The sequence below is a fragment of the Diabrotica undecimpunctata genome, chromosome 1 (genome assembly GCF_040954645.1).
Source record: "Diabrotica undecimpunctata isolate CICGRU chromosome 1, icDiaUnde3, whole genome shotgun sequence".
Taxonomy (NCBI): domain Eukaryota; kingdom Metazoa; phylum Arthropoda; class Insecta; order Coleoptera; family Chrysomelidae; genus Diabrotica; species Diabrotica undecimpunctata.
In genome coordinates this window covers 136,272,805-136,291,199 of record NC_092803.1, presented here as the reverse complement: position 1 = coordinate 136,291,199, position 18,395 = coordinate 136,272,805, and the positions used below count along the sequence as shown (strand labels likewise).

At 33.5% G+C, this 18,395-nt stretch overlaps 1 protein-coding gene across 2 annotated transcripts in view; it reads left to right on the top strand.

Moving 5' to 3' along the window:
• Positions 1 to 18,395, top strand: part of LOC140432095 (paired box protein 6 homolog) — a 159,226-nt gene that overhangs the window by 49,383 nt on the left and 91,448 nt on the right. The gene's annotated exons all lie outside the window — the stretch shown is intronic.

Sequence of the window (18,395 nt, the reverse complement as noted above, 5' to 3'; positions counted from 1 at the left end):
GGAAAACTATAAGCCTCGTGAAAGGTTCATGTCACCAATACCGAGATTGCTAATTGAAGCAGTCTCTTGCAAATCGCAGTTGAGCTCTTTTGAGGATAGGAGGCTTTCGTACAAGTTTTTTGGGTCTTGCTAAAAGCTCTTAATCTTTTTTTACAATATCTTATTACTAACCATTACCTCAGTAAACATTCAACAGTTCGTTAGTAATAAATGTTACAATTTAAGACCAACTCGGTTCTTCTGTGAAGTCTCTTTCCTTTTTATTTGCTGCCGGACTATGCCCGGCTTTTCGTGGTCATGAAGCGTATCGAGAACCGTTGAACTACTGACAGGCTACTATCTCTCCTATCAATTAGAGCAACGGTACCTGCGAGTTATTTAGCTAAATCGCATCATTTAACTTATCAAACTAATTATTTTAATATTTACAGTCCTTCCTTTATTGATTTCGATAGGCCCAACAAACTAGTTTATTCTATTTTTGAACACTTTCTACACTTTGATTTAGGTGCTCACTGGGCATTATTAACAACAACTTACGATATTTAGCACCAGACATATATGGTTGTTATGAATTTATTTAGCTCAAATATATTTGTATTAAAAACTTCTTGGATTTATCTGTGTAGCATATTTTTAAAAAAAGTTTTTTTTTAAGTGTTCTGTCAATTTTGCGAAGCTCTATATTTCGTTGTAGCCTATTTTCCCCTATGGCACACTTATTGTCCGGTCCTGTGCAAGGCGTATACGGTAATCATTGGTATCTGAACTAAACGCGTCATGGTTTGCCCCAGAACAAACAACGGAAGATCAAAAACGCGAACAAACGTATTAAATATGGGCAATGGTCTGTTATTATTTGTAATATTTCATATCGGCATCACGGTTGCAATCTTTCTTTCCTACCATTTGAGCGGTAAAAGGTGTTTTGCATACCTAAGCGATCGTTTAAATTTCACGACGCTTTATCTACAATCTCATCCACATTCGAAATGTACTTCTCCCGTTATTCGTTGTTTGCTCTAAAAGTATTAATTGCTAATACACCAAGAAAACAATCAAACTAAGCATAAATTATAGGTTTTTAGATACTGGCCTCTTTAAACGTATGTAGGTATTAGGTTTGAATATATTGTCGAAAAGCATGTATAACACACGTTAGGAGATAAAAGTATAAATATTAGAGGAAAATCAAGCTAGCTTACAAAACCAGAGATGAACAATCAAGTTTTTGTTTAGATTTCTTTGTCTTTTTCACTCATTTAAGTTTAAATTAATGTGCAAAATACAAAAACCTATACAAACTAAAAGTACTTAATATTAAATTTATAGTTCAATAAGAGCTAATAAGTAAAGTAAGTTTTTTTTATAATATTAATATATATAAATTACAAACCAGGACAAAAACGAACCTGGACATTGTTACAGTCAGCCAGTTGCACCAACTAATATAAAGAATGTAGCAATTAGAAATATACAACTAACACAATTTTCAATACTCAACTATCGACTGCTGATGAATAATAATAATTTTGTTTACCTCAACAGTTTGTTACATCTCCAGCTAATCACACATATGAGGTACCAATTAGTCAACCAAACTACACATGATAGATACCAATTAAACAACAAAATCTACACATAACAGGTACCAATTAGTCAACAATATTACCATAGATTGTCATTAATTAACAACGACGAGAAATTAGAAAGTAAAGGAACAACAGAGAAAAGCAAGGGGTAGCCAATGAGAATTGACAATACCAAAAATTAAACATTCAAAAAGAATACAGATCAAATGCTGCAACTTACAAAACTTCGATACACTTACGAGCAATAAATACAGCCATCATCCTGTGGAAACATTAAAACAGAATATAACAGATCGACAAGAAGTCAAAACTCATTAACTGTAAATAAACATACTAATAAACAAACAGTAACTAATAGAAAGTTTTAAAGTTTTCGTGTCGGTCCTAGCTTGCGTGGAGGAGTAGCTCTGAACTGAGTGGAAACTTTTTAGAGCTTTGTGGAAGATGGATTGAGCAGAGCCCTCAACCCCAACATGGTGCGTCTCAATCGCTAACAAAGAACGTTTCTGTAGATATGCAGGAGAGGACAAATAAAATTCAAGGAAATAAGTACTCGCGAAATAACTGAGGAACCTTAGAGAATGGTTTAACTGTAGTTTACTACAACTTTTTAGAGCAGCAGCCAACAAAGTGACCAAAGCCGTTTTGATATCCAACCTCCGATAGGAGATGGAACTTTAAGAAGAAGATGTCAGTATTACACTGGTGCTATATAATTCATATTGGTTTAATATAAAATACTTACAGGCAACAGCTACATCTTAGTTCAACCGTAAGTTAAACCAAATCTTAGTTCAACCCAAATACTATGATCAGGTTGGCAACGGAAAATCAGCTGATTATTTCTTAGAGAGTATTGTGAAATGACGACGGAGCAAGAAAATTTTGTGCTCTGCAATCTAGCTAGCAACCGGGGCCATATTCATTCCGGGTCGAATGGTGTGAAATGGGCGACCAGGCAATATCTGCGAAATAAGATACTAGAAGATCAAACTTTCGTAAAAAACACCGCATCGCAACGTGCAATGCGGTGACCATGATACTATGATATCTTTTTATATCTGGCTAGAGTTGGTGACCATGATACTATAATATCTTTTTATTATTTATTATTAATATTTTATAAATTATTAATTTTCCGTAAAACAGCCAGACGCAACTAACGCACTGTAAGAGATGAAAGTTGGCCAACTCTTCCGTTCCAGTCCGTCTCACTTACGTTCCGTCATGCGTTTACGTTCATTTATGACACACAAAATTCTATGTTGATATTTTGTCTACGTTTACAGTCCGTCAAACTATAAATCCAGCTTTATGGAGCTCTTAGAGCCAGATAAACTGTATATATTCAATTAAAGGGAAGGTAGATATCTGCGGGATATCTGAGATACACTGGTAAGGCCAAGGACATTGGTCTCTCATCATCTCTGATCATGAGAAGGCCACTCACTATAAAGTTTTCATGTCAAAAGTTAACAAATCAGGACAAAAGACTTAGTAATATTTATCTAAAACCCATTAGGTAAAATATGCACGTGAATACCTTTCAGTAAATAATGGAATAATTACAATAAACCTGCTGGCTAAACCAGCCAACACGCACATTATACAGCTGCATATGTCAAAATCCGAAGCGGCAGAAGATATAGTAGAAAAAATATTACAAGTGATACATTAAACCTTTACCAACATTCCTAAGAAAAAACCAATTATGCTAATAGGCGATTGGAATGCGAAAAGGAAAAAAAAACAAAAATATATGACCATTTGAAAGAAACGATAGGTAACCATGGCACAGGCGAGAGAAATGGCAGATGACAGTCCGCGAACATTTTCAATATGGAGTTCGCCTGGAGAACGATACAAATACTAAACGATGGACGAATAACTCAGTAACCAATGTTAAGATAAACCAGCTGCAGACTGTGCGTTTGTGTTTCCGATAACAAAATGTTACAAGCAGAATTCTGCATTAAGCAACACAGTAAGACAATTACAAGTAAAAGACAAAAATTGGTTCCAAACTACCTGGAAAGTTTTAGAAAAGTATTAGCGAAAACTGACCTACCAGTGCACCGTTTAGTCTAGGTGTTGATAAAATAGCTATAAGTCTTCTACTTCTATAGTTCTTCTACTTCTATAGTTCTTCTACTTGGATCCGCAACAAAAGAAAAGTGACCGATGTATTAACGCAGATAGCAAAACTTAAGTGGAAGTTCGTTGGACATACCATAAGACAGAAAACGACAGATGGAATAAGATAATTATACACTGGAGACCATATAGTTACAAACGAAAAAGAGGAAGACCACAAATGCGATGGTCAGATGACTTGAAGAAACACGCATGCCCTAATTGGATACAAACTGCCTACAATACAGAGACGTGGAAAAAGGAAGAGGAGGCCTATGTCCAAAATTGGACAGCAAGGGCTGTATAGATAGATAGATAGATCTTATAACTTCTACTGTAGAGGCGTAGGCTTCTATAATATTTACATATATTCACTTTTCCAAACAACTGAATAATTTTTACGGAGAAACGAAAATTTTTGCCTATCAGAACTCCAACACAATGTCTATTATTAGGATCTGTGCTATCACTGCATGAGAAGTAAAAGGTTTTTCCACTAGTGATGATTATTTCTGTACTTTTTCATCGCAATTCACTTATGCCGAGAACATAAATGTTTATCATCTTTATTTTCTGAATTAGGTTGTGTAGTTTACCTGCTGCAATATACCTTATCAGGTTAAAACCAGGAGATTCTTCGCACTCCTTGGTCATTTAATGAGTCCTTAGAACTAGGGGCCGTTTGTTTTGGTTATTTTAACATGACAAAAAAAATCTACGAACTGATGTCCTAAGGAATATAATGCGGTAGTTTATCACTTGCTTTCCGCATCGTAGTATCGTAGCGCTCTAACTATTTTAGTCTGACCTACGGTATTCTGATTAAAAGCCGGTTTACGATCATTTCCTTTGTGCCTATCCTAGTACTGGTGATCGCTACTGCCCTTAACTCGGTTGTTTCTATGCCATCATTAGAAACAGGGTTGCCAATTTAATTTACTGTACTGAATAATATATTCTCCACCTTCATCATCGTTGTGGTCTTCACCCGTATCTCTGAACAAGGAGGACTTATTATATCCCACGTAACTGGGTCCCTATCTGAACACAGCCATCTACGAATAGCTCTTGCCTACTGAAGCAAGAGATGCCCACTCCTGTGACTTGGACGCGCTAAACAGCGCGTTTTGCTCATTTAAATTACCAGTTGTGAAATGGCAAAACTTTGGGAATAATATTTGATTTAAAATTAACTTAAAAACAACATAGCAAACCAATGAAATATTTTTCGAGTAGGATTGTTTCATCATTTTGCCTGCAAATAAATAAAATCCAAATTCACTAAAAATATAACACGGCTATCTGCCTATGCCTTGGATTCTACCGATCTAGCGCCGTAGAAATTATTTACTGTAAAGCTAACGAACCTTCTCTATGGCTTAGGCTGAAACCAGACATCTTCCAATCTTCAATAAACAGTCCTTACTAGACTTGATTTTTAAGTACTCTTCCTTCTTCGCAGATCTTCGTTTCTTATTCGGTCCCGCAACGTCACTCTCAGCATAGACCGTTCCATTCGTCTCTTTGCCACTCTCAATTTCGAAGCTGTAGTTTTGGTTAAAGTTATAGTTTCCGCCCCATAGATCATGACGGGTAATACGCATTGGCCAAATAATTTTCTTTTGAGGCTTTGTTATACCTAGCATGCATCGCTCCATTGACCTTTGAGTGACTTTGAGTTTCGATATTATTTCTTTCTTTAGTGTCCAAGCTTCGCAGCCGTATGTCATGATTAATGATCGAATGCTTTTTTCTTCAGGTGGATTGGCATCTTCGATATCTGCATTTCTACCAAAAGATATCCAACCTAGTCTCATTCTTCTGTTAATTTCTGGAAGTAAGGAGCCAGATTTATGTACTAATTGTCCCAAGTATACAAACTCGTTTACTTTCTCAATTGCAGAATAGTACTCCATTTAAATATTTGTCAAACAGTTTTTTTGATCTTCAAGTTCTAAAACTTTTGAGTTTTTGTATTTTGTTAATTTAAGATAATGTTTCTATTGCATCAGGTACCGGATTTTTAAAAATTATAAAATCTAATATAATATAGTGATCTGAATAAATGGGTTTGGCACAACAATATATCAAAAGAGAGATTAAAACAGTAGAATCATATTTTTTTTACAAAACGATATGGTTTTGTAGCACCAAATATTGAAGCTGAATTTAACATAATATTACACAAATATTTTTTATTTCCAGGTATTTTGTAGTTTATCAGACTGAAGAGATAATTATTTCGATTTGTTTTCGACTACAACATTTAATAAAACAAAAGTAAAAATAAAATTGCAATTCGAAGAAAGCCGGTGTCGGTGACACGACACAACAATTTTTCAATTACTAGATGCAACTGTGCTGATATTAGTTATTTGTTCTGGTGACAATTACATACATGCAAAAGATGCAGATAAACGAATAATTTACACGAATTACTAAATTATCCCATTATGTGAGTTATGTCGGGGAAAAATCGAAATGCACATTTCCGTTGAGAGGTGATACTGGTCACTTAGCGGTGCGAAATTTAATTCGTCACGAAAACTTAAATGATTACAAGACACAACTGTAATTTGTATTGTTTAAGATTGTTTACACATGAAGCAAACAAAAAAGCATGAAAATAAAAAACAAATTTCGCTGGGTAGGTAAAATGCATTTTACTTTTAAATTAAAAATTGAAAACGATAACTAAAATAATTTTTTCCTTTTTTTTTTTTTGAGTTTCAAACTTCTGTAACTTCTGGGTGGGTTATGTATGTATATATATATATATATATATATATATAATATACATATATATATATATATATATATATATATATATATATATATATATATATATATATATACTGTTTTGGATGGGTGGAGTCAATAAAAGGGCTATTGGTTAACTATTTATTATCTCGAGCTTTCAATTGTGGTTATAATTACTATCAAGAGCTGCTAAAAAAGACAAAATATCTTACAAAGTTGAACTAGAAAGAAAAAAAAATTTTGTTAACTCACCAAATAAAATTAGTTTGGTAAATAAAAATTGCTGCTAATACATCTCAAAAATAATTAATCTAAAAATGTCCTAATCTAATAAATGCTTCTCTATATATATATATATATATATATATATATATATATATATATATATATATATATATATATTTATTATTATATATCACTTTTGCTAATACAAACCATTTCCAAAAAAGTCCTTTTGAATTTATTACTTTCACTACATAAAATTTTAATGTTATCAAAATCCATAATATGGTCTTTATCGATTACATGCTCTGCCAAAGCACAAGATGGTTTTTTAATTCTGCAATCACTTTTGTGAGAAATAATGCGATTTGAAAGATTTCTTCCGGTCTCACCAACATATTCAGCTTAACACTGAGTACAACTAATGCTGTATACCACATTCGTTTTTTCAAATTTGTCTATAGGATATTTAGTTTTGAAATATAAAGATGAAATAGTTTTGATGTTCTTTGTTGCTATTTTTATATTGTCAATAACCTTTAGTGTTTGTATTAATTTAGGTTTTAATGATGGTATCAAAGGTAGTGAATGATAATAGATGTTCTGATTGTTAGATACAATGTTTTGAGATTTAGCAAAAAATGGTGTTAAGTTATTTATATTAACAATATTAGAAAAAAGCATCCTATGTAGCATATCTGGAGGATAAGAGTTTTCAATTAAAATATTTTTTAACAATTGAAGGTCTTTTTATAGATAATCTGGATGAGAAAGCTTTAAAACACGTTCTTTTAATCCTGTTATAAGGTTCATTTTCATCTTATTTGGATGATGAGAGTAATAGCTTATAAATCTATTACTACATATGGGTTTTTTGAACCATCTGGTTTTCAACATATTGTCTGTATTTCTTACAATTCTCGTGTCAAGGAATGGTAGAGAATTATCTACCTCTTCCTTAACTGTAAACTGGATATGTTGATTATGACTGTTGAAAATGTTGACTGTTTCATGAATTTTGTGTTTAGGAAGTGCCAAAACTCAATCATCTACATATCTTTTAATAAAAGGAATAAATTCCTTTTATTAACTCGGTCCAGTTAGTTACTGAAAATTACCGTTAGTTACCGTTGGTCACTTTTTGTATCCATGGAATTCTCAGTCTGTATATATACATTTCAAAGGCTTCTCTCTGTTTCATAGTCCATTGTCCAACTTTCACAGCCATACAGAAAAACAGAGAAAACGTAACAATTTTCGTTACTAGCTCTTTTTTATATAAGATTTATTTATAAACTCCTTTCCTTAATATATTTTGCTTACATAAAGTTTCTAAATTAAAAATGAAGTTGGTTTCAATCACTTTTGTTATATGTTTCTTATTTATCCTGGTTGGTTAAAGCTAACAAACAATGTCGTGAAGAGTAATATTAAAGTTTAAATCATAAACACTCTCTTCACGGGCAATTAAGGTTTAACGGTGGCTTTAAATACTATTTGAGTTCATTAGGTAAATTTATGCCTGATCTTGTTAGCCAAGCCGTATTATGCAATTAGGTACCCATATTGTAATAATATTACCTAGACAAATGCTTAATAACATGACTACAATGTTGCATTTTATGTAGCATTTGTTACTACGCTATCAGGAAGTAACTACGATAATGAAATTTACATAAATCTTTTACTAGATTACATATGTATCGAAACTTTAAAAATTCAATTATAATCTTATATCTCCAATACAGTTATCTAGCATCTTAATATATTGCTATAAAAATCAATCTGTGATATCGAGACGTAAGTTTCAATCAATTACCCTACCATTCACCTAAGGTCGACCCAATCCACTCGCGAACTCCAATTTAAGGTCGCAGTTACATATTAATTTTAAACTGTCTTGCTTATAAAAAATTTTGTTTTTCTGGTTAGCACTGAATTTGAAACATTAGTCTGCTGAGCTTTTGGGCCGATTAATAGTTTTATATAAGAATGTAAACATTGACTTAAAAGCAACGTTCAAACTTTCAAAATTTAAAATGAGGAAAGTTAGTGTATAATCTATTGTTTTGTTTTGAGAGGAGCTTACGCCGGAAATACGTGACCCTTGCTTTATTCATCATCATCATCATTATTTGGCTCTACAACTCTATGTGAGCCTTGGCGGCGTTTACTATTTCCCTCCATTGTTGTCGATCCTGAGCTGCTATTTCCCATTGCTGTATTCCCATTTTGCCTAAATCACTGGCTACGGCGTCCTTACATCTCTTTCTTGGGTGACCAACTGACCTTCTGCCATCGGGTCTTTCCCAGAATGTGGCGTTTAGGAGTCTTTCGTCACTCGACTTTAGCACGTGGCCCGCCCATTTTATTCGGTTTGATTAATTGTAGCGTATTATGTTTTCATCTCCATATCCTGTCTGGAGTTCATCATTGTGTCTTCTTCTCCATTCTCCTGTTGTCTCTTCTCTGCAAGGCCCATAAATAGTCCGCAGTATCTTTCTTTCCAGTAACAGTAATTTTGTCCGCTGGTTCAGAGTCCATGTCTCGCTTCCATACGTTATTGTGGGACGAATTATTGTCTTGTATACTCTTATTTTTGTTGGTATTGAAAGTATTTTTGATTTAAGTACGCTCATTAATGAGTAATATGCCCTGTTTCCTGCAATGATTCTATTATCTTTTTATATTTATTTTCAGATGTTATGATCGCTCCCAGGTACTTGAATTCTTTGACGACTTCAAGTTGTATTCATTGACTGTTACGTTTTGTCTAACCCTTGGTCTTGGATTCTTCGTAACTACCATGTACTTGGTCTTGTCCTCGTTGACCTTCAGACCAACTTCCTTGGCTCCGTTTTCGAATAGGGTGAAAATTTCTTTTGTATCTCTGGTGGATTCTGCAATTGTGTCTACGTGTTGTGGCAAACGCCAATAGTATGTTTGATCCTCATGCGACAAATCCGCATGAGTCAGTTGTGGTTGAGCTTTCTTTAGCGCATATTCCAGTACAAAATTAAATATTAGGGGGGCGAGAGGATCTCCTTGTCTAAGCCCGGTGTCAATGAGGAATTCCTCCGACGTGGTGCTGCCAATTCCGTTCCGTGCGGAAGCGTTCTCTGTGCTCACCTGTGCTAATCGTACCAGCTTTCCAGGTACTTCCATTTCTACCATGGTCTCCCACAATGCTTCTCTGCTAACAGAATCGTAAGCTTGTTTAAAGTCCACGAAGATTTGGTGTACATGGCGGTTGAATTCCCAGTTTTTTTCCAACACCTGGCGTGGGACGAATATCTGGTCTATGGTCGACCTTCCCGGTCTGAATCCGCTTTGGTAGTCGTCTATTATTTCCTCTGCGTATGATGTTAGCCTTCTAGACAGTATTATGAATATAATTTTGTACGTTGTATTGATTAACGATATTCCTCTATAGTTCCGACATATTTGTTTGTCTCCCTTCTTGTGGATAGGTACTATATGGCTTTCATGCCAGTGTTTCGGTATTTCTTCTCTTTCTCAGACTTCTCTTATAAGATGATATATCTGAAGGTGGAGCTTTTCATCCCCTTTTTTAGTAGTTCCACCTGTATGCCGTCTAGGCCTGGGGCTTTATGCGTTTTTAGGGACGAAATTGCGGACTTTACTTTAGCTAGTGTGGGCCCTGGTATTTCAAGTTCGGCTAACTGGTACTTTCTTTGTTGCCCTCTCGTTGTGGGTTAATCTGTATTTAACAGTTACTCAAAATACTTTCTTCATTAGCGGCTTATCTCCTTCTTCATTGTTTTTAGGTTCTTATAAAACTGTCTAGACTGACGGATTCTATGTTCCTCCTCCAGTTGCTGTATTCGCTCTTCTAGGTACTGTTCCTTTTTTCTTCTCAAAAGTCTTCTCGTATGACTCCTTACTTTGTTGTAGTCTTCTATGTTGTCATCTGTGGGGCGTGTTAGTAATTCTAGCTTCTTGATTGCTTTCTGATGCAAGCTTTGTTCGCACTCCTGGTCAAACTACTGGTTTTCCTCCTTGTTATTTTATTTCTTTTCCTATGGTTTCTACTGCGGCACTTTCTATGGTGTTCGTTATATTTTGCCATTTCTGGTTTATGGTCAATTCTGGCGTTGATGTTTCTTCTTCTTCCAGTGTCTGAAATTTGTTTTGGATCAGTGCCTGATATTGGCGTTCATTATCAGGTAAATCGAGCCTTGAAATGTCCCTTGCTTGAAAGGTTTAAATAACCTAACATCAAAGTGGTATTATCAACACATATTTTAAAGTAAAATTGTGGCTTATTCCCAAAAACAAGAGTAAATTGCATTAAGATGCCACAAGAAAATAGCTTTAGAAAATAATGTGTTGAATATTCACGTAAACATCTCTGAAATCACACTTAATGTGTCATTACAATAATTCAGGTAACTTAAGTGATATTAGGGATAACATCATCTAATATGTATCACTAGGTCAAAAAAATACATAAAACTATATCATGAGTTTTAGAAGAAAACTTTTATGCTAATGTTTTGCTGTTTATACTGAGTTTGGTATAGAAGAAAAGAAGATACATAAAAAAAAACCAAACCACCTAAATAAGGAACTTAAATATATAGAAAACCTTAGCCGAGGAAGAATTCAGAGCGTTCGATAAAAAAGTTAACATCAACAGAAAAGAATTCAAGGCAACCGCAACACAATGCAGAAGTCAGAATGACGACCTATGAACAACAAGGAAAGTTGTATTGAATAGAATATTTTCGACAGTACTATGTCACCGTATGGAACCATATCCAGAACGGATAGTAGAAAAATATTAGGCTGGTTTCAGAGGTGGTAAGTCGACAATTCATCAGATTGCAACCCTGAAACAAATTTTGGAAAAAACACTGGAATTTGACATTAATACTGATCACATATTTATGGACTACAAAGCAGCCTACGACTCTGTGAACAGAAGAGAAACGTTCAAAGCAATGAAAGCTCTAGGAGTATCAGATCTGTTGGTAAATTTAACAAAACTAACTCTTGAAAAAGTTGAATGTAGAGTACGAATTCAGGGGGAACTGTCTAAAAGTTTTAAAACAAATAACGGGCTTCGTCAGGGAGACCCTCTTTTCTGTATACTATTAAACCTGACTTTGGAAAAAGTTATACGTATGTCACAAATTACAACCACACAACCACTGGTTCAATATATAATAAATCAGTGAAAATCCTGACCTATGCTGATAATGTCAATATTGTTGGGAGAACGGAAAACGCTGTACGAGAGGAGTATGTAGCATTAAAAGAATCAGCTACAAAAATGGGTTTAATAATAAACACCAACAAAACAAAGTATATGAAAATAAACACGCAACCACAAATCCTACAACCACTTGTTATAGAAAACGACGTCATCGAAGCAGTGAACGAGTTTGTATACCTGGGAGCGCACCTTAAACCTAAAAATAATACTACCAAAAGATGCTATTTTGGACTTAATCTACTCGTTAAATCCACAATTAAATCGAGAAATACAAAAATTAAACTTTACAAAACAATAATACGCCCAGTCCTAACATATGGTTCAGAGACCTGGACTCTAACAAAAATAATGAAAACATGTTACGATGTTTCAAAAGAAAAGTACTAAGGCGAATCTATGGAAAAGTGAATGGCAATGGAGTGTGGAGAAGACGATACAACTTCGAACTTTATAGAATATACCAGAACCTAATATCGTAAAACAAAAACGTCTGAGGTAGATAGGGCATGTAATGGGGAAGGAACAAAATGACCCAGCTAGAAAAAAGGTCCTTGATAGACCCATTGGTCAGAGAAGAAGAAGACCCAGAACAAGGTTGTTTGATAACATCGATGAAGACATCAGAAATATGGGAATACGTGTTTGGCAGAGAAAGGCGATGAATAGGGAAGACTGGAGAGAAATAAACTTATAAAAATATACTTATCAAATTAAAACTTAAAAAAAAACTGGAAGTATCTCCTTAACAAACTAGCATCAGATGCTAAAGTATAACTAACATGGGTTTTGGATTAGGATGGAGTCCCAGAGAACGAACTAGCGTAGAGGCTGGAAAAGCAAGACGTTTAACATTTTTAACGGTGTAAAGCTATTCTTTGACATAACGGGTTATGTCGGTCAATATGTAATTTAAAATTGGCTAAAAAATAATTATTATAATAAATGAAGAGCAAACTGTAGCTCTACTGTAGCAAACCTTTATGAAAAATCAAACAGTTTTACAGTCAGGAGATAAAGACATATAGTGCTTCGCCTGACTTCAGAATAGAAGATATTTGAAAATATGCTTTTCATTTAATTTACCATTCAAAAATCTTAAAGTTTTTCTTAACGTTTTAAAATTCTTATAAATAGATACACAATTTTTAGTTTCGTCGTGAGATATTATAGAGTCACTCCAAGAAAACAATGCTAGTAAATATTTGTATGTAAGGCTATAAATAAATCTAATAACTAGTATTGGCAACACAATATCAACGTTTCTTCATCTCATTCGCTCTCGGGCTAAATCCACAATCTCGCTCTTCCATCACCAAACAAAGCAGAGAGCAAAATCAACTCTTGCGGAGTAATTAGATAGTGATATATCACAATATAACACTAAGAAAATTATAAGCTGAATGGTGTAATAGGCGGTTGCTGCGTTGCAATTCGCCTTGTTTAAAAACGGAAATTATTATGTAGTTTAGATCGGTAGCAAAAGACCAATTACAAAACGCCGGTATTCAATGCAGATTTCTACGCTACCGTATTGCAATTGTAGCACTGTACCGTGTCGGTAATGTAGGGAATTCGTTGACCCCCCGAAGGGATTTTGATATTTTATCTCTGGGTTGCGATTTATACGGTTAGCGGAGACGGTTATAATACACCTCAAGCTACGCTGTAACTAAATTAGTTGCGTACTATGTATATAAATCAAGTCTGAAACTGTTTGCTGCTGCAATTTTGTCAGATAATATAACTATTACGATAAGAATACGGTAATTGACCAAATTTTTGTTAGTGTATAAAAAATATATTTTTCTATAATAACCTTAAAAAGAATGGGCCACCAAAGATGTAAAAAAGTTAAAAACTCTATTTAACAATCGATAAAAAGGTGATAAAAACCACTATTTATTGGTTAATTATACCTTTTTTAGTAGGTTTTATAGAAAAATATTAACTTTACTTATAGACAAAGACTGTAACACACTCCAGATTACTAAAAAACTACTGGAAGTATTTCCTTGTTGACACACCTAATTGATTAAAGCAATACAGTCATAAATGGTATTTGTAGACTTTCTCTAAGGCATTGGACAGTACACAAATCTCTCAAAGTCTCTCTAATGTCGAGATTTTTCGGTGAATCATACCATTTTTGTATGTTGTTTGGTGTATGTCAGAATTACTTACTTTTTCTTCTTCTTCTTCTTTTTATGTAGACACTTGTCTGTTTTTCAATGTGCCTCCAGTAAGTTGTCGTTTCATCGTTTTCGTGGTCTTCCTACTGATGGTCTTCCTATTGGGAAGACGATCTCTATTTACTACTCTATTTGTTGTCATTCGGCTTATATGATGGTTCGTATACTACCTCGTATATCTGTACTTTCAGCTCTGTCTCATAGTGTCTTACCATCAATTTTGCTAAGTGTTTTCATCTCTGCTGTTTCTAACATCCTTTTTGTCCTCTACGTGTCATTATGGGTCTGATGACTGTTTTGTAAATTCTGCCTTTTATTTCTTTCCCGATATTTTTAATTCTCCATGTTGTTTCGCGCCATATACTATATTGTTTAAACTCTATCACTTGTTCTATTGTCTGACCTTCCAGCTCCAATTTACATTTTAGTAAATTTGCCGTTGTAACCATGCATTTTTGGTCTTTTTTGGGAAATTAACATGTTAAATTTTCTGGCGGTTATATTAAATTGGTGCAGCATACGTTGTAAATCATCTTCATTTTGACAGAGTAATATTTCGTCGTCTATATAGCAGATTATTTTAAGTTGTTTTTCTTCCGTTTGGTATCCTTTTTTAGTTCTTACTTTTTTATTATTTCATCCATAATCATGTTGAAAAATAGATGACTCAAGGAATCTCCGTGTCTTATCCTATTGTGAGCTTCAATAGGGTCGGTTAGTTCGCTTCTACTTTTACTTTTATTGTGTTATTTTGGTAGATATTTTTGATCGTTTTGACTATTCCTAGAGGTATCACTCTCGCGTACAATAAGTGAATAACGTCCTTTAATTTGACCCGGTTAAATGCCTTCTTAAGGTCTACGAAACATAGATATGCCAGTTAGTTGTATTCTAGTCATTTCTCTTGCACTTGCTTCATTATAAATATAGCGTCGGTGCATGATCTTCTCGACCTGAAACCTTGTTTTTCTTCTGCTAGGGTTATAATTTCATTAAGTTTATTTGTTACTTAATATAATTATTTCTTCCTTACAACGGTGAATGTTGAATTTTAGCATGCGTTGAAGGTGCATGTCAAAAGTCTTACCTGAAAAAACGGTAAACTTTTTAACCCTTTGTTTAAATCATTGTTTAGCATCCATTCATTTAACATATTATGAATGTCCTGATTGGCTTTTTCGACCGATCCGTGTATTTTGTTTGACAATAATTTCCATGTACCTCTATCTTAACATCTGTTCACATTGAGCATAGTTCGAGTATGACTTGATTAATGAACTTTGCAAAAAAAATTAATAAGTCTGTATTCTTCTGATTTTGCTGTCTTGGTTTTTAAAGCTTGTAACTAAACTGGTTAAATAATCTAAACCAAATTAGGTTGACTTGCGCGCCAATAAATTAAGCACAAGGATTAATTCCATGATAACGAGGCCGGCTTATTAAATGCAGTATCAGCGGGTGAATTCTAGAAAAATAAGTTTCTTCTATATTTTACAATTAAATACAAAATTGAGCAAGACCACAAAAATGCGAGTTCTAGATCACACAACCGTATTTAAAAAACTAATTATTTCACGTCCGCTGCCATCGTAATACGAAACTGAAATGCCTCAAAAGTTGGCGTCTGGGTTTTATATACCCTATTGCCAGACAATTTTAAAACGTTCATATAATAGTATATTATTACATCACTACTTATCAGGTTGACTGCGTTACCGGTTCCCTGTTCCCTGCTACCGGTGTTCGTTAATATTAACGTGCGGTATGTGAAAACTTTAAAATTTGTGAAAGGCATATTCTTAAGTCTTAAGATTCGAAACATTCCTAAAAGAAAAAAAATGTATAGCAGAGACATTAACTCCAGGACGGATTATGGAAGTCGATAAAAGTATAGTACCTTATCAAGGTAGACTGCAAATAAAGGAATATCTGCTAAATAAAACACACCCTCATGTAATTAAATTATATAAATTATGTAGAGTGGATGGATATACTAACAACATAATTGTTTAGCATGGTAAAAATATGACTACTCATGTAAATACTTCTCAGAGTAAGTAGATAGCGTATGATCTTCTTGAACATGTTCTATTCGAAAATGGTTACTATCGCTTTTTGTATGCTGATAATTATTACTTGAGTTTACCTTTAGCCAAATTATTATTCAAAAAACAAATAATTGATTGTGAAAGCTTGAGGTCCAACAGAAGAGTTGTTACCAAAACGGTACATAAAAAAATGAAAAAGGGAGAAATTTAGTGTACTCAGAATAACTCCTTACGTATTATAAAATGGATGGACAAACGGCCAGTTCTGATGTAAATTACTGATCTAACCCATACAGCTACCTTAAAACCAACAGGAAAGCGAAACTAGCAACGTGAGCTTGTATTGAAACCAAAGGCAATTATTTATTACAATTAAAAAAAAAAGAGTAGCCTTTAGTGATCAGATGAGTTCTTATTATTCCGTTTTAAGAAGAAGTTTAAAATGGTACCGTAAATTAGCCTTTGAATTTTTGTTTTAAATAGCTATTTTAAATACCTGGATTGTTTATTACAAGATAAGTTGTTCCACAAAATTATCTATAATGGCATTTAGAAGAAGATTGAAACGGAGTTACTTGTTACTTCAGTTGTACACGAAGATACCACTGCTTCCAAAAGAGTTCCACATACTTTTCTTAAACCGTCAGGATCTGGAAAGAAAAGGAGAAGACAATGCCAAGAATGCTATCATAAATTAAGAGAAACTCAATCAAGCAAACGTATAAGTAATATAGTGACAAAAGTAACAAGTTTTTGCAAAGAATGTCCTGAACAACCAGGGATGTTTTTATCTTGCTTTAATAGCATTCATAAAAAATAATTTATTTTTCTGAAACTTTATTGATTTTGTTTAATAACTTAGAACATGTTATTTAGTTTACATTATTTTTTTAGTTTTTAAATATCATTTATACTAATAAAATATTAAGAAGTTTTCTGTCATTTGATCTTTAATCTAACTCTGTAAAAAATAGTAGGCTGTCTTGAGACTTTAAAACATTCTTATGAAGAAACCTGATCAAAAAACGGATGACAATAGTAACTTTTAATAATTGAGCTTAAAACTTGTATAATTTATATTATAGAACTGTAAAAATATAAAAATCAATTACGTCATTACCGGTCCCCGACGGTCGGTAAAGCAACGTGTTCGCGCCAAGCTCACGGTCCCGGGAGACCGGTAATGCACAGTTCTGTTGTATTACATATTTTGAAAACTCAATTAACCGATTATATATGTAATTTTAAAGCAATAAAATGCTGACAATCCTTAAGAGAGTTATTACAAGCCTTAAATTCAACAATACGTTTTAATAAGTTTACAAAAGCTTTGCTGATATAATAATGTTAATAAGTAATATTTATTGTTTTTTTCCCTTTTGTTGCTTCTATAAACTTATAGTCCCGTGAATTCTATTCCAGTTGTTGAAATATTTATTCTTATTTCTTTTTAAGTTGGATTTTCCTAATACCTTCAGGGTGCACCTTCACGTCTTATCATTGTCATCTGACATTATCTGAACTTCGGGACATCGTCTGAACCATTTTGTTACATCTAATAATTCGTTGATGTTAAATCTATCCAGTATAATGGTTATTCTGAAGGGTTATATGTTTGTTTATTTATTTTTATGCACTGTATGTATCTATCAAACAATGCCTTATTTACTAAAATGCATTTCCTAAGAGTTATTGTTTACCTATTTTGTATGTATGATTATCTCCATATTTTGTACTTTGCTCTGCTCTTATAAGCAAATTAATGAAATTAAACGCAATTGCATAGGCACATACCTACGACCTTGTTGGCTTTCAATTTTCCTTGATTAAATCCATGTCAATTGTTCTTCCGCCAGATCATAACAAAGAATTTTGTAATTTTGCATTATTTGCATACATCCTACTCGTGCATATAATTTCTGCAAAATGTCATATAATTTTTGCAATTTTTTAAGTTCCGGAGCTGAACAATTTATAATACAGATTCATAACTATATAATTATCAAGTAGAACTACGAGGTATGTACGAAAACTCATTCAAAATAGTATAATACATAGTTTTTGATAAACTTGATACGGTTTTATATATACATATTATGTAAATTTATATTTATAAGTATTTAAATTTATTTGTGACTGCATATTTTTAATAAGGTAATCAGAAAAACGGCAAATTAATAACAACATGCTCTCTGTCAATGCCATTATTTTG